Source organism: Elephantulus edwardii, unplaced genomic scaffold (assembly GCF_000299155.1).
Source record: "Elephantulus edwardii isolate Elephantulus edwardi_28Jun2011 unplaced genomic scaffold, EleEdw1.0 scaffold00089, whole genome shotgun sequence".
NCBI classification, from domain to species: domain Eukaryota; kingdom Metazoa; phylum Chordata; class Mammalia; order Macroscelidea; family Macroscelididae; genus Elephantulus; species Elephantulus edwardii.
In genome coordinates, this window is record NW_006399839.1 from 13,033,234 (window position 1) to 13,051,322 (window position 18,089).

At 46.8% G+C, this 18,089-nt stretch overlaps 1 pseudogene; it reads left to right on the forward strand.

Moving 5' to 3' along the window:
* The first annotated feature begins 2,502 nt into the window (after positions 1-2,502).
* On the forward strand, positions 2,503-6,928 carry LOC102877544 (annotated as a pseudogene).
* The last annotated feature ends 11,161 nt before the right edge of the window (positions 6,929-18,089 follow it).

The window sequence follows — 18,089 nt, forward strand, 5'->3', positions numbered from 1 at the left end:
CTCCGACTCAACATACTTTGGGCACATGGCCAGGAGAGACTAGTCCTTGGAGAGGAACATCATGCTCGGAAGGGTGGAGGGACAGTGCAGGAGAGGAAGACCTCCAGAAGAGATTGATACAGTAACTAGGGTAATGGGGGTAGGTGTGTTAGAGATGCTGAAACTGGCTCAGAAAAGAGCAGAGTTCAGAGCTGTTGTACATAGAGTCGCTATGAGTCACAGGCAACTCGATGGCACATAACAACATTTAGTTGAATGTAAACAGTGTACCAGACACATAGCATTTTATCTAATCTAATAATCTTTTATGTTTTGCAACAGCTTTATTGAAATACAGTTCATGTAACATATAGTTCAGTGGTTTTTAGTATGGTCAGAGATATACAACCATCACCACAGTGAATTCATCCAACTCTGAACTCTTAGCAATCATTCTCAAATCCCTTGTACCCCCCAAGGCTCTAGGAAACCACTAATCTACTTTCTTGGTGTTAGCAACAAAATGAAACAAAACAAAACTCTACTATCATTGAATCTTATTCTAATATTGATTTCACAACAATATTGATTTCACATAATAAAGAGTAGACAACAGAACGGCCCTAAAGGGACATACAAGTGAAAAACAAAAATAGTAAAGACGAAACAAGGTAATTTTTGTTTTCTGTTCCAGTCTTATTCTTGTTAACCATCCAAGATTGATTCCTCTGTGCATAAACCTCTTGTTGTTAGGGACCCTTGAGTCGAGTATGTCTCATAGCGACCCTATGAACAGACCTGAACTCTATCCTATCCTATCCTATCCTATCCTATCCTATCCTGTCCTGTCCTGTCCTGTCCTATCCTATCCTATCCTATCCTATCCTATCCTATCCTATCCTATCCTATCCTATCCTATCCTGAGCCATCCTCCTCATCCCTGGCACACTCAAGGCCATTGCTGCAGTCACGGCATCAGTCCTGCTGAGGGTCTTCCTTTCTGACCCTCCATCTTTCCACACATGATGTCCCTCTCCAAGGAACAGCTTCTCCTAGCAACATGCCCAAAGGATGAGACATGGAGCTTTCTCTTGTCTCTAAGGAGAAGAACTCTGGCTGCACATTTCCTCAAGACATATCTGTTTGTTCTTTCGACAGTCCATGGGATATTCAACACTCTCCTTGAACCTTTCCTTGTTGTTATGATGTACCATCAAGTTGCCTATGACTCATAACGACTCTATGTACAGCAGCTCTGAAGCCTGCCCTGTCCTGAGCCAGCCTCACTGACTCCGATAGACCAATCCCCACTGCCCCAGTTAACTCTATCAGTCCATCTCATCCAGGGTCTTCCTCTCCTGTGCTGTCCCTCCACCCTTCCAAGCATGATGTCCTTCTCTAAGGATTGGTCCCCTCCTGGCCACATGTCCAGATATGTGAGAGGAAGCTTCAAAATCCTAGTCTCCAAGGAGAAGACTGGTCTCACCCTCTCCAAGACAACCTTTCCTTATCTTTTTATAATAGTCGTCTCATACCATAATTGTCTCTTTGTGACTAACTTAAAATCACTCAGCATGATTGGTTCTAGTTTCACCTATGTCGTGCAGTATCCTGTGAGTTCTTGACCACTTTTTAGTCATGCGTAATACTCCATTGTGCAAATGTACCATAGTTTCTTTAGCCATTCATTCGTTGATGGGCACCTAGGCTGTTTTGTACTCTTTGCTGTTATAAATAGCTAAGCAATAAACATGTGTATGTTAGAGTGTACGGCAGCTCTTATTTCTTTGCGATATATACCCAGCATTGGGATTGCTGGGTTGAATGGTATTTCTATGCTTTGCAGGGTTTTCTTAGTGGTCGTCTGTACAGAAGCAGATTGCCAGCCCTTTCTTCATGCTGCTGCTGGGTCAGTCCAAATCACTAGCTTTTAGGTTGTAACTGAGTAACTGTTTCTCTAGATTTTCCTTTTTTTGGATATTTTGTATAATGGAGTCACAGTAGTCAACACCAGAATGTGACATTGTTTTCACCCTATTACTCAGATGAAAGTAAGTAAGGTTTGGAGAAGTGAATTCTTTACCCAGAGCCCTCAATGAGGCAATGATAGGCAGAATATAGACAATCTCTCCAGGGACCTGTGCCTTTATAACAACCATCAGCAGAGACTCTTGGGGCAATAATAGGGCAGTTCTCCCCCCCCTGCCCCCGCTTTCTTCCCCAAGTCTAGGGCCTCGCTCACAAATTTCTCCATCAAACTTAGGAAAAGCCTAGAACCAGGGACCCCATTCAGGTTTCTCATTATGTTTTTCAAACTCCAAGCCTCAAAGAAATATTGTCTCTTATGGGAAGTCCTCCCCGATTGCACACTTTTCTTAGATACTCCCACTGTTTGCAGACCAGGAAGCCTGTAACCTGGGTTACAGGCCCTAGGAAAGTGTCTGTGGTCACTGATGAGGCTGGGCAGAAGTTGGACCAGTGCCCTTGGCTTGGTCTATTTAAAACAGGAAGCCTCTCGTGTAGATGACGATGCTGCAAGTTTGGGTACCTGGGATCCACCGCAGCAAGCAAACACACACCCTGTACCTCCTTGTGTTGGTCCTCAACAGGATAATCTCCACCTTCACCTGGTCCTGAAAAGTGGTGCTATCAGGTCTGCTTGAAAGTGAAGGTTGCATAGTGGATTGTACTTGAGTGCGGGTGTGTGTGTGTGTGTGTGTTGAGGATTGTATACCAATGAAGGAATTTTTTTTTTACTTTCCAGAGAGGGGAGCGAACTGGGGGGGGGAGGAGTGGGCAGGGAGAACAATGCAACAGTGAATGAATGGAAATCCAAAATTTCTGTAAATGTTCATTAAAATTATTAAAATAAAATTTAAAAAGTAGATGGGGAAATTAAGGCTCAGTGAGCTAGTGGTCAGGTCCAAGGCCATGGGCTCTGAGCTATGACAGAACTCAAGAGCAGACCTAACAACTATTTACCTTGCCCCCCTACCCCACACACACTGGGCCAAGGACCTTTACTTGGGGCTTCCACAACCATCACACTTAACTCTTTATCACCACTTAAAAAACTTGTTGTTAGGTGCTGTCAAGACAAGTACAACCCATAGTGATTTTATGAACAACAGATCTAAACCCTTCCCAGCAGAAGTGGTGCTAAGAAAAAAAAGGCAGCCTAACCAGAAACATCTGAAGAAGTCACCGATTGGAAGAGGCAAGAGGCTGAAGAGATGATGGATAGAATTAAAAAGGGTGTTCACCTTACACCTGTTGTGAATCAGACAATCAGACCCAAAGGGAAGCCAAAATCCTCCAAAGACTCTGTAAGTGCAGTGAGTTAACTAAAAGGGATCCTGGAAATACTTAACAAGAATCTTAAAATCCCTTGGCACTCGTGAGCTCTAGTGGCCTAGTGGCAAGAAGCTGCACTATAATCCCAGAGGTAAGTGGTTCAAATCCACCAGATGCTCTGCTTCAAAAGGAGGGTCCATCTCCTCCTGTAACAGTCACATCTGATTTGACTGTACACACACACAAAATAATAAGAATTTTTAAAAAAATCCCCTGGCACTGAGAACAGTGAAACTGAGTTAGAAAGGATTTTGCGTTGCAGAAAAGTGACAGCAGAAATAGATAGCAGTAGTCCAACCGGGATATTAGTCACCTCAGAGTCCAAATCCATGCCAGTGTTGGGTTCTGTATCCAATGTAACAAAAACAGCCTTGAACAAGAAAACTCTGGACGCAGAATCCAACAGCCGGTTGCCCCCAACACCTGTGCCAGGTGAAGGGTCCCGTAAACTGGAAGGATACACACGTCCCAGGGTTACGTTTCTGCCTCCCAGTGATGCTGCATATAGGTGCACAGACGTGGGCAGTGAAAACCAAGCAGACAAGTTGCTGTTTTAGATCCCATTTCCACACATGAACCCCAAACCAAAGATCAGGTGGCTGAAAAAGATCCAACGCACCTCAAGGAGGATGAAGGTGAAATTGAACCAGAAGGCGAAGAAGACAATGACGTTGAAAAAACCAGCTGTCCTGGGGGGCTGGCCAGCCCAGAAGGTCAGCACATGATTAGCCTTGATGTCATGGCAAGCAAGGGCCGTAGATCTTCTATTGTAACTATTTAGAATACAATTTCTTTTTGAAATGTTGCCTTGTAAGTAGTTCAAGGATAAACATAAGCAAGCTGTTTAGCATAATAATAAAAAACAAAAACAAACCCAGACATATCTGTTTGTTCTCTTGGCTGTCCATGGGATGTTCAGTGCCCTTCTCCAACACCACAGCTCAAAGGCATCACTTCTTCTGTCATCCTGATTCATTTCCCAGCTCTAAGATGCATAGCAAGTGATCAGAAAGACCATGGCCTGAATCCAATGCACCTTAGTCCTCAAAATGACATCATTACTCATCAATAATTTTGAGGTCCCTTTCTGCTGGTGTTCCTGATAATGGGGGCTGGGAGCTTGTTTTCCTCATGACTATTCCTGAAAAATAGCAGGAGAAGCTGACCTCCACTAACTTCACAAGGGAGAGGAATCAACATCAATATCAACACAAGGCAATTCCAGTGAGGTTGGACATGCCCCTCTATTCTCCCAACCTTCTACTAATTCCAGCACCAACTCCCCAATGGCTCTCACTCCCCTGCTACTGGGCTCCGTAACTCCTTGCAATGGTCAAACAGAATCCACAATCCACAATATGAGGTGTATTAGAGAAGTTTTTGTCATTTGCTCTTAAGTTGGAACCAACTCATAGCTAACTCTCCTGTGGGCTTTCAGAGAGGCTGTAAGTCAAGATCAAACACAGCTGTCCAGTGTTAACATTTTTCTTTAAAATCTGTCATTGTGCTCTTTTAAGGATCATCTACATGTGATCAAACTGACAAAAAGCAACTTGAAAGCTTAGATGGGAACTTCAAGGAGTGGTGAGTCTATGTTCATGGGGGAAGAACCACTCAGAAAAGGATAAAATTATCTGGACAGCTTGAAGAAGGGAGTCAATGTTACTAAACTGAAGGTGCAAACACTGTTGAACTGGTGCGTGTTCTCACAAACACCACAAAATAAAATGAGACAGAGCCTTTCAATTCCAGGATCTTAACAACATGCTTATGCTTCATGAGTTCAAAGAACCTCAGCGTGGTAAAGCATGTTCAAGGACTTCCCATCTAACCCTATCATTACAGAAATGGAAACTGAGGCTCAGTGAAGAGTGGAGTCTCCTTCAAAGTGACTGATAAGGTCACACAGAGCACACCCCTGTTCACCTCAAAGTTCTGATGCTTTCATCAGGGTCTAAAAATAGTACAGCGAACGCGTGTATGGGAAGCTCTGACTTCCATGAACTCCACTAAGGGAACAATCTCCATTAGCAACAACAGCAGCTCAAAGCCCAGACCTTTGTGGCTAGATAGGCCACCTCTCCCTACACTCCCACACGTTCTTATGTTAATTGTAACACTTATTAATTCTAAGACCATGTTGTATTAATTCTAGCACTGTCTTTCCTCCACAGCTCTTGCTATGCTATTACTGTTGTTGTTACATATTATCCAATTGGTGCAGACTCATAGCTAACCCTCCAGGAGATTTTCAGAGGCTTTAATTCACACAGGCCCATCTTTAGCCTGCAGAGCAGCTGGTGGATTCAAACCGTGTGTCTTTGGGTTGGCAGTGCAACCTACCCCTTAGCCACCAGAGCTCCGTAACTGGTTACAATAGCCACACAGAACGCAAATACAGTTGTGGAGTTTATTGGGGAAGAAACAGGTGACAATTCAGGCTGGAAACACTCAGGATACAATTCCTCAATCAGTAGTTTCTTCTCAGGCATACTTCCTTTAGACCCTGCAGTTTTTGGCTTATGTTACTTTTGTTATATAAAACTTTTGTTGTTGTTATGTGCTGTTAAGTCAGAACCAACTCATAGCTGTCCCTCTAGTGGGTTGTCAGAGGCAGTAAATCTCATGAGAGGAGATTGCCCGGAAGCTCATGGATTTGAACCACGTGCCTTTGGGTTGGCAGCGCAGCTCTTTACCACTAGGCCACCAGAAGCCTAGACAATGTCATGGAGCACATGCTCCTTGGGACAGCAGATCTGTTTCAGCACTCACACCCATCTCTTCCACACTGCTGCTTAGGCTGTTGCATCCCAGTCTCTAGAAGAGGAATCTCTAGCCCAGAGGGTCGGGGTGAGGTTGGGAGTATGTGTTCAATAGGCCAAAGTTACTACCACTACAATGTGTTATTTTGATTTTCATCTGTCTTCATTGCAGGCTGCAGGAAGCCTGGCAGGCCAGCAAGGCATTAGGTGGTCCCTAACCTCCTGGGTGCAGCTCTCAACCAGTCTTGGAAATGTTGTTGTGTACTGTAGAATCTAAACCGACCCAGAGCTGACCCTCCTGTGGGTTTTCAGAGGCAGGGGGACATCAAGTCAGCTAAGAGACAAGAATCCCGAAAATGTAGAACAAAATGCAGAATTCCGCAGTCAAGAACGTCCTGTAAGAGCCCTCATTTTACAAAAGCAGAAACAGACCTAGAGAAGGGATATATGCAGGACATAGTGCATCAGCATTCTTGGGTTGGAACAGTCCCCAAGGACACTCTCTTCCCCAACCCTAGCAGCAGCTTCTGTACTGGCCCTGCCCCTTGAAGTAGCCCCAGACTCACTGTAAGGAGTCCCACGCCCCGCTGGCGCCTCCCCCCACTCCCCCCCTGCATTACACACAAGGAAAGCAGCAATGGTGGTCAAAGTCATCACCAGCTTTCTGTTGTCCCTGTGATGCCTGACCCACCCAATGGCAACTAAGACCCCCAGGAAGTCAGGTCTGCAATGAAGGCAGCCTACCTGGCTTCTCTGAGCCTCGGTCTTTACAGGAGCGCTCGCTCGGCAATCTTCGGGGATCAAAAGAAGAGTTCGGGTATTTCCGGTGCTGACCGATGGGGCTAACACGACATGCCGTTATACCCACTGTAACCTGCAGGTGGCACTAATACCAGCAGGAAAATGGATCTGACCAGGAGGTAACCCAGTTCTGCAATCCTGGAATCTTTGTTTCCTCCTCTGGGAAATGGGTTAAATGACAAACACCCACTTGTGAGGCTCCAGGTAAGTTTGCAGAAGGAACCAGAAAACAATGAAGAATAAACAAGTTACTTCTTTAGGCTTCAGTTTCTTCATCTATAAATAGGAATAATTGTATCCACATCTATTCAGGTGGATGCTATGAAGATTGCAAATGTACGGGGTCAATGCAAAGGGCTTGGCACAAGGCCTTGCATTTGGTAATGACAATGAATATGACAATGAACAAACTGTCTAGCCAAGCAGGGGAATCAAGTTCAAGTATTAGTTACTGCCCTCCTCAGCGTGCCAGACGCAGAACCCCAAGTGAGGCAAGTCCAGTATGCAGTAGACACAAGGGCAGGGAATCAAGAGACGTGCCACAGACCTTGGTCTCAGTTTCTCCGTTGTATAAATGATGTTCTCTAAGGCTCTGTATTTATTGCTGTTTGTCATCAAGTTGGAACTGACTCATAGCTGACCCTTCAGCAGGTTTTCAGAGGCTATATAAATCACACGGGAGGAGACTGCCCATCTTTCTCCCACAGAGTAGCTGGTAGTTGGTGGGTTCAAACTACATGCCTTTGAGTTGGCAGTACAACTCCTTACCACTAGGCCACCAGAACTCCCCAAGACCCTATGTTGTTTTTGATGTTTTGTCATTGAGTCAGAAGTGACCCATAGCTGACCCTCCAACGGGTTTTCAGAGGCAGTAAATCGCATGGGAGGAGACTGCCCATCCTTCTGTGGAACATCTCGAACAGCATGCCTTTGGGATTGCAGTGCAGCTTCTTGCCACTAGGTCACCAGTGCTTTCTAAGGCCCTATAAGCCTGGCTTTCCCCCACCCTACTCCAGTTTGTAAATGTGGCCCAAGATGTCATATAATTAGTTATATAACAAAGACTAATCTACGAGAAGTCACTTCCCGTTGGCATTTTATTCCTTTAACAAACTTCCAGAACTGAGGGCTACCACATAGGGTAGAAGTGTCTCTTACTTAGGACAAAGTCACAATCCAGAAAGAAGACAGAAGAATAGATGTTTGTAATAATGGTATCAGGACTAGCAAGCGGAAGCAGCATTCTTTTGGCTTGTAGGAGCCTGAAAGAAACAGTTATCAAAACATTGGGGGCAGGATGGGAAAGATACAACGGGGACTTGAAGAGACAGAGTGACAGATGCACAGATCAATATCTGTTAATTATATAAAACACAATGAATGTGAAGGACTGCACAAAACACAATGAACACGAAGTAAACACAATGTATATGAATGCGCTGCAATTCCAAAGGCACGCAGTTCGAGGCCACCAGCTGCTCTGCGGGAGAAAGATGAGCAACCTCCTCTCGTGTGATTAACTGTCTCTGAAAACCTGCCAGAGGGTCAGCCATGGATCAGTTCTGACTCTATGGTACTCAACAACAACATAGGAATGACTGTATAAAGTGCGATGTGCAAAAACTATACACAGTGTAAACAAATGACTATATAAAACACAATGTGCATGAATTTTTAAAAAATTCTAAAACACTTAAATGGGGGAAACCCCCAAAAATTACTGGGGACTGGAGAAGTTCCTTGGAAAAGGAGGTAGCTTGGAATTTTTTAAGAATGAAGAGGGTGGGCAAGAAACTGCACTGCAATCCCAGAGGTACAAGGTTCGAATCCACCAGATGCTCTACTGGAGAAGGAGGGACAATCTCCTCCTGTACCGGTCAGATCTGATTTGACGGTACACACACACACACAAATAATAAAATAAAAATTAAAAAAATTAAAAAATAAAAATAAATAATAAAGAGGGTGGTTTGTGAAGGGTGGGGAACGAGGTTCCAGAGAGAGCACATTCAAGGGTGCGGAAGAAGTGGCAGAACTGGGTCTGGAAAGAGAAGGGACGTGGGCAGAGAGGGACACAGCCATCCTGCCTCTAGCTATCCTGTCCAAGCTTGCTCTTTTCTAAACTATCACTAGGGGGCGGGCTTGTGTCCTTCTGGCCATGGTTCAAGTGTCCCGTCTCCACCATTTGTTCAACAAAGTGCTCATTCTGAGTCCCCAGGGCAAGGCCACTCCCGTGGTGCAGGAGTGGGACAGCATGAGTGACACTGGTGTCCTAGGACATGAACTTGTGTAAGTGGGGCACAGACACCACGCAGGATGAAGATGGCCCTCACTGGGATAAGGGGAAAAGGCATGGGATAAAAGGCCAGCTGCAAGCAAAGACTAGAGATGAGAGGGGCGGTGGGTGAGTCTAGAAGCCACTTTTAAGGATCTGAATCCTGCTGCTGTGCAGGGCAGTGATGGAGCCTCTCATCCTCGGGCTTTTGGAGTCAGAACGGACCCTCAGCAGATCCTCCAGTGGGTTTTCAGAGGCAGTTAATTACACAGGAGACTGCCCATCCTTCTCCCATGGAGCAGCTGGTGGATTTGAACCATGTGCCTTTGGGACTGCAGTGCAGCTTCTTACCGCTAGGCCACCTGGGCTGACTTGTAAAGCCTCTTGGGAGTTGACGAGATACTTCTACATGACAGTAGATGTAAGAACTTAACAGCAAGGAGCTCAAGTGATGAGGCCAGATCCAGATTCAGTTCTGCTATGCTGGGAGGCGGGTGGGGACACTGGTTCAGGATGTGCATTCCCAGGTTCCCACGGGCAATATGGGTACACACGGGAATACCAGCTCCCCAGGAAATCCTGAAGCAGAATTAAATTCATTCATTCTACATTCATGCTGTCTTTGGGTGCTGTCAATTCCAACTCACAGCGACATCATGTGACAGAGTAAAACTGCCCTACAGGACTTTCTTAGCTGGAGTCACTGGGTTGATCTGAACTGTCAACCTCTGGGTTAGCAGCTAAGTGTTTAGCCATTGCATCCTCACAGCTCCCAACTTCCCTTACACCAGTACACCAAACCCAGAGTGAAATCAGACTCATGTCCACTGTCTATTTGGTTTCCTAGACTGCAAAATCTGAAGCAGAGCGATGGCCCATCTTTTTGGTTTCCAATCCTGTATATTTTGATGGGAAGAGAGATGACCCATCTTTCTTCTGCAGAGCAGCTAGTAACGGATTTGAACTCCCATCTTCTGGGAGTTATTTACACAGTAAATAACCAGTTACTCCACCAGACTTCCTTAACTCCCCCTTGTTGCTGTGTGCCTTGAATGGGAACTGACTGACAGCGGACCCTCAGGTGAATTTTCAGAGGCAGTAAATCACAATGGAGGAGACTGTCTATCCTTTTCCTGTGGAGTAGCTGGTGAATTCAAACTGAGAGCTTCTGGGATTGCAGGGCAGCTTCTTAACCACTTAGCCACCAGAGGTCTCCCTAGTGGAAAGGAAGACAAGGTCAGTTCTGCCTCTTCCCTCCTCCACTAGCCTCCAAAAGGTAAAACAAAGGTGGTCCAGGCACCTGGGAAGGAGAGGAGAGCAGCTGCAGGGACTCTGGGCAGCGTGGGGCTGCTGCAGACTCCCAGCCACCGCGTGGCGCCTGGCTGGGGGCCGAGCAGGCAGCGGCTTCAGAAACTTTGCTGGCGTGTCTCCCGCCCCGCGGAGGCATCTGCTGCCTTTGGAGGGTGCGGCCAGGATGCCACTGATGCGGCATGATCTCCTGCAGCCTGACTGCAGAGCGACAGGCTGGGTGTGGCTGCGTAGAGCTGTTCGGTCCCCACCCCCAGAGCCTCATTTTTTGTTCTTGTAACAAAATGCACAAGCAACACATTTGCGAGTCAACATTTTTCAGGTGTACAGTTTAGCCGTGTGCCATCATTACTGGTAATAGTAGCCAAATAGTAGGGTCTCTTTTAAAGCCCAGGAGGGCCTCATTTAGCAAACTCTGGTGGCCTAGTTGTAAAAAAAATACACATCTCTATTGTCTTTAAACACAAATAGAAGTAAATTATTTTTTCTCTTTTCATTGAATAAAAAAAAGCTATAGAATGTTATAAAAAAAAAAAAAGAAGCAATCCTAAAGGCACAGAGTTCAAATCCATCAGCTGGTCCATAAGAGACGGATGGGAAGTCTCTTCTTGTGCAATTTACTGCCTCTGAAAACCCGCTGGAGCTATGGGTCAGTTCTGACCTGATGGCACCTAACAGCAAAAGCTTCCCTTACTTCCCAATAGTAACCATGACCCAATATACACAGCAGAAGCTCTCCTCTCAAGCCCCAAAACTCCAATATAAGCTTTAAATCTTCCTTAAACATACTAGGAATCTCCTTCTCTTCCTGCATAAAGGTATGACTCATCACTGGAAACTTTTTTTTTGGGGGGGTCCCCTGAGAGCCAATGTAATACGGGGAACCAGAAGGGACTCTCTCCTTCCCCCCAACATGAGTGGCAGCTTTCCAGTGCTTTGCTCCATCACCTCGGCATCTTCCTTGGGACTTCAACCTCCCGGAGCTGGTGCAGACACTCTGCGGATCAGCGTCAGCACGTAGCAGGCAGGTGCTTGCCATACACGGATTGCTAACCTGGTTTTCCTGATGACTCAAGATCTACACTGTCAGCATCGATCATCATTCCGCGATGGCTTCCTATTTATCTGTCTCCTAGGCTGGGTCATTCAGGAAGCTGAATCGGCAGTTGTCTCTCCTTTCAGACTCCACTTCCTGGGACGACCCTTCCTCCCATGGCAACCTGCAGAGACATAAGAAGCTGGAGAGGGGAAAAAAAAACAACCCAATAACACATACACATACACAACAAACTAAAGCCAATTCTCAACCCTCTTTGATTTGACAAAAATGCCAGAGTAAGGCTAGGAGCAAATCCTGTCCCACTGTGGGACATTTCTAGACGGGCATTTCTAGGTCCTTCTGCACCCAGTGGTCCTGAGGTGATTAAATCAGCTGTGAACCTGAGAAGTGGTGGCCTGGTGATGTCACTGAGTGCACCCACTGCAGATCTCCCCAAGACCTGAGTTCAAATCTCAGTTCTACTTCTTACTACTTTTTCCACCTGTAATGGGTTACTCAACTTCTTTGAGCCTCCATTTCCCAGATCCTGCACTGAAGCTGGTAACGGCATCTTCATGTGTTTATGGGGAGGAGGCTCAGGATAAACGTGGAGCAATCACCTCCTCTCCTTAGCCTGGCATTTTCATTCCTTGGCCACTTAGTCTCTTGCATTGTTGATGTTGTGTTGAGTCAGATCTAACCCACACTGACTCTGCAGTGAGTTTTCAGAACCAGTTTAAAAAAAAAAAGCAAAGAGATTGCCCATCCTTCTTCAGGTGAGCAACTGGTAGATTTGAATCCCTGACTCTGGGACCATAGTGCAGCTTCTTACCACTAGGCCACCAGAGCTCTATGTCTGTTGCACTGTTGTTATGTGCCATTGAGCTGACTGTGACATATAGTGACCTTATGTACAACAGCTCTGAACCCTGCCCTGTCCTAAGCCAATCTCACTGTCTCTGACACACCTACCCCCATTATCCCAGTTACTGTGTCAATCCATCTCATCCAGGGTCTTCCTCACCTATGCTGTCCATCCACCCTTCCAAGCATGATGTTCCTCTCCAAGGACTGGTCCCTCCTGGCAACATGCCCAAAATATGTGAGACAGAGCATCAAAATCCTTGCCTCGAAGGAACAACCTGGTTTTCCCCTCTCTAGGACAGACCTGTCTGTTCTCTTGGCAGTCCACGGTATGTTCAATACTCTTCTCCAGCACCACAAGTCAAAGACATCAGTTCTTCTGTCATCCTTAGTCACTGTCCAGCTCTCTGATACATAACAAGTAATTGCAAGATTACTAGATGAGGCACACCTTTGTCGCTAGACTGACATCGTTGCTCTTCAGCACCCTGGAGAGCTCCCTGACAGATTTTTCTGGCTAATACCAATACTGACAGCCCCATAGCTATAGACCGTTTGTAACTCACAATCCCCCTCAATCACTAGATGCAGGTCACTTAGGAAGGACCAAGGAGCCACCTCTCTTCTAGCCCAAAACCCATTCGTTCAGAAATTCCTGCAACATGCAGGTGGAGGGATGGATCCCCTTCCCTCAGTTCTTGGTCTCTGCAGCAGAGCCTAGAACCTCACCCAGTACAGTCCTATTGCCACTGCCCCATTGCAGGATTTCATCAGCTACAGGCAGGTCCCCTGGTGGTTAAAACTGAGAAAGGACATAAGATGAGAGACTTATGCAAAATTGTACATCGTTCTGCTTGCTGCATGAAGGGAGTAGGAATAGGGAGGCTGCCCCTGTAACTTTAAATCCTATTTAAGCCTGGTGGAAAAATAGGGCACTCTAAGGAGGGGGAGGGGACAAAGAAAAGGAGAACAGAAATCATAGGAACTTGGAGAGGGCTGTGACACAGGAAGAAAGAGAGAGGCTGCGGGACAGAAAGGGGAGAATGGGGGCTGAGTGAACACTAGAGACAGGGAGAGTGAAATGCTCAAGGTTTTAGAGTTCTTGTCACGTACTATAGAGTTGGGACTGACACATAGCTGACCCTCCAGAGGGTTTTCTGGGGCAATAAATCACATGGCAATTGACTGCCCATATTTCTCCTGCAAAGCAGCTGGTGAATTAGAACTCCATACCTTAACGTTGACAGCGCAATTCCTTACCCGCCTTAGCCACCAAAACTCTCTCAAGACCCAGCACATACATATATGACTGCTGAATACAGAAAAGGATTAAATACTAAGAGTGGAGTGTGTTTGTAGACAATGTTTTGGGCAGGGCTCCGGCACAGGTGAGCACATAGCTGGAGTGCAAGGTTCCTAACTTGGAGTCAGACTGAGGGGCCATACATTCAAACCCACCTTTTCCAGTCACTACTATGTAGATGGACCGCCTCTGAGGGAGCTGTCCAGACAGCAGGTGCTGAAATGCCAAGCAGTCATCAGCCTTCAGACAGGGGCTCCTGCAGCCATTCATTCAACTGCTAGCGCAGCATCTACTGCATGGCAGCCATTGGTCCAAGCACTGGAGAAATCACCAGGGAATAAAAGAAGAGAAGTCCCGGGCTTTTTGGAGCTTGCATTCATTCTACTGTGTAGAGACAAGAGAAGACATACCACATGGTGGTACGTCAGAACAGTTATGTTCGTTTGTGAAAAATAAAGCAGGAAAAGGGACTGAGGAGCTCAGCAAAAGCACCTCAAACAGTAGTCCCTGCAGAGGTGATACAGTGACACGGGACAGTCCATGCCCTTGGATAAAGGATGCACCAAGAGTGGTCACGGGTCCCATTGAATCCCAGAATGCTGCAGTCCCTCTTTGAGACCTCTCATTCCTCCACTTCCAGGCCACCTGGACCTCTACCACACAGAGGAAATGGGGCTCTCCTGGGTACTCTCACCTGCTTGGGCCTGGATGGTCTGAGATGTGTGCCCCCCCTCTGCTCTATGGCTAAGTCAAAACAGGTGACCCACTTCCATCTCACAATGACCTTGACCTTGAGGAGAGTGAAACCACCAGAGGCTATAAATGTTTACAATGAAGCAGACTGTCGCTTCTTGCTCCTGTAGAGCAGCTGGTGGGTCTGACCTCTGGGTTAGCAGCCAAATGCCTTAACCACAGTGCCACCAGGACCCCTTAGCCTGTTTACCCCTCCATAAAAAAGACCCCTGCCCAGAGAGGAAGGTCTGAGAGGAGTCAACGTAATGGTAATGACTGTGTTCTCTCTGCTGGATACCCTCCCCCAGGGCTCATTCTCATTAGAGTCTCATTTTCCTGAGACCCTGGGGCTCACAGAGGGTCTAATACAGAAGCTGCTGACCAAATAGAGTGAAGATCACAAGACCAGGCTGCCTTTAATGAGCAACTTTCCTGGTTACCCTTCACCCGCAGACATGATCCTGCAGAGGCTCAATGCTGGGACTCCAGCATAGGTCACTGGACCCCTGTCCTGGGAGGCACTTGGGCCAAGAAAGGGCTTGGCATCAAGTGAGTATGAGACCTAGCACACTCTCATTTCCTAAAAACTTCTAATGCTTTTCACCAACCTTAGGTTCTGGGATTAACAGACTGAAAAACCCTGCTTAAAACCCTGGCCATGAATACCCTGCTCTCTTGTCTTTCACTGGGGAGACATCGATCATCATCCTTGAAGGTACTTTGGGAGCTGCTGTTAGGAACCATTGAGAATGACTCACAGTGACCCTAAGAACAACAGATACTAACTCTGCCCTGTCCTATCCTCACAACCTCTGACACGCTGGAGCCCATTGCTATAGTCACTGTGTCAATCCACCTGGCTGAGGGTCTTCCTCTTCTTTGCCAACCCTCCACTTTTCTATGGATGATGTTCCTCTGCAAGGAATAGCCTCTCCTAGCAACACACCCAAAGTATGTGAGACAAAGCTGTATCACCTTTGCCTTCCTCTGGCTGCACCCTCGCCAAATGAAAAGATCTATTTATTCTTTTGGCAGTCCATGAGATATTCCGTTTGGGAGATGTTAAACTTGGATTCTGGAAAGATCAGAAAATCCTTGACCCAGGGAGACAATCTGGGGAAGGTTACAGAGTTTTGTAATGTCAGTGTCTAGTCTATGCCTATGTTTGAAGGATGAATGAATGTATTGTTCTCTACTCAATTTTGCAAATGAAAAGAACAAGAAAAGTGAAAGTGGTCTGAGTCCCAACGGATAATTCCTGTTGTTGTTATGTGCCGATGAGTTGCTTGCAACGCATAGCAACCCTATGAAACCTGCTCTATTCTGTGTCAACCTTACTGTCTTTGACACACCTCTTGTGCTGTTCTTCCGGCCTTCCAAGCATGAAGTCCCTCTCCAAGGACTGGTCCCTCCTTGAAACAAAGTATGTCAGACAAAGCCTGAGTTTTGCCTCAAAGGAGCAGCCTGGTTTCACCGTCTCTGGGCCAAATCTGTTTGTTCTCCTAGCAGTCCCTGCTATATTCAATACTCTTCTCCAGCACTACAGCTCAAAGGCATCAATTCTCTATTACTGTGGAGCTTTCTGATGCATAGCAAGCAACTGTGAAGACTATGGCCTTGATCTGGAGCACCTTAGTCTTCAGACTGACATCAATGCTCTTCGTACTCAGAAGAGCTCCCTGATAGCAGACTTGGCCCAGCGCAATTAGTCTTTTGATGTCCTGGCCGCTGGTACCAAGAGTGTTGACTGTAGAGACAAGAAAACTAAAGCTGTTAACAATCTCAGTCTCTTCACCATCTACCATGATGCTGCCAATCAGCCCAGGGTGGGAATCTTTGTTTTCTTGATGTTGAACTTCAATCCATATTGAAGGCTGAAGTCCTTGACCTTCTGCAGCAAGTGCTTCAGGTCCTTCTCAGTTTCAGTAAGCACGATGTGCATCCTAGTCCCTTCTATATCACAGATTTGGCTGGAGAATTGATGGAATGTATCTATGCATTCATGCGTGCACGCAAGGACAACAGAATGGTGTCATGCTGGCTGCCAGCAATGGGGACCATGGCAACCCACAGGAGGGGCCTGCTAACTACATGTGGAGGTCAAGGAGGCCAAGGACAGCTTCCTGGACCTGAGTCTGAAGGGCCCTTTGGGAACTGATCTCACCATTTTCCCAGTCACAGGAGTCATATTTGGGGTTTCCTGAAATCCCCAGACACTCAAGACCTGATGACTGTGGCCTCTAGTCTCAGTAGAATCCCTCTCCTCTGTAACCCAGCCCTTCTCTTTTCTCCTTGCAGTTAGTCAACCTCCCCACACCTAGCATACTTAGCTGCATTCTGAAAATCCTAAGGGAATAAAGCTCTATGGCAAAATTCCAAGAAGAATGACAAGTAAATGGCGAGCCATGTAAGAGCTAGGGGACACTGTCCAAGACCCCTAAATGCCACTCTCAGATGTATCAGACTGGCTACTTACCTATGCTCTCCCAGCACCACCTGCCAACCATCCCTTTCCCCCCTGAAAACTGGAGCAAATTGGATCTTTACATGCGAAGGGAAAAAAATGCCTCATCATGTCCTGCTCCTCCATGCGGAACCAGAAATTCCCTTCCCCCTTGTCCCACCTCCCCAGCGCACTTCCCTTCCATTGGAACGTGGTTAAAGAGACAGCACCCCACTTCTCCAGCTCCGAGGAGCTTCCTCTGCTCACAATTGGGGCGGGGGATGGGGCCAAGGGCAAAAAAAGGAGAATGGAACTGGCTGAGATCTTTCCAGGTCTGTCCGGTTCTAAGGACTTTACAGAAGAAAAACCAGGGTAAACCAGGAGTGCTGTACAGGTTGCAAAAACTGCCTTGGGGAGACTCAAATAAAGAGGGAAGGTCTATATTGGTTTCAAGGGGCCTCAAAGTTCAGACATCACCAAAAGTCCTTAAAGCCCCCAATGAAGAAGCCGAACAGCCCAGGAAAGTGCGCAGGAAAACTTAACAGGGGATAGGACTGGACCCCTACTAGGAAGTTGAGGTGCCAAGTTCCAATCACCTTCTCACTGCAGCCCCCCCAACCCCCTTAACACTCTGCCAAAGCAAGCTAGAGTTCCAAAGTCACAGCCCCACCCCCAAGGCAGAAGCAGAGCTTAACCCCTTCCTCCCCAGCAAGGGACAAGTGCTGTCCCCGGTGCTGAAGCAGCACTGCAATGCCACCCTCACTCCCGAGACATTTAAATGTGATCTAAAATAACTCCAAAAAGCCACATAATGCCTTTAGTTTCTCCTCTCATCCAAACCACGTCGGTGACAGACCCCAAGGGCTGTTAAGACAGGTGGAACTTTGCTACCCCAAAAGTATCCCACCATCTGCAGGGGATCTAGGTGTCCACTTATCTAAGGTAGAACAGAAGGGGAGCAGGTGATGAGGGGGAGGAAGATGAACTTCTTTGTCTAGAGAAAGTTCCCCGTTTTGTGGCTGCCTGGTCCATGGGGTACCTCGGTTCCCACACTCCCAAAGCTGAAGCTGCCGGAGCACTTGGGAATCTAGAGTTACAGACTGCCTCCCAGGGCAAGAGTCCCTCACTGGACAAATGCAGACATCATTTGTGGAGGGAGGAGGGACACAACCTGTCCAAGGTCACACAGCAGGCAAAAAGCAAAGCTGACCCCTGTATATAGACCTCCA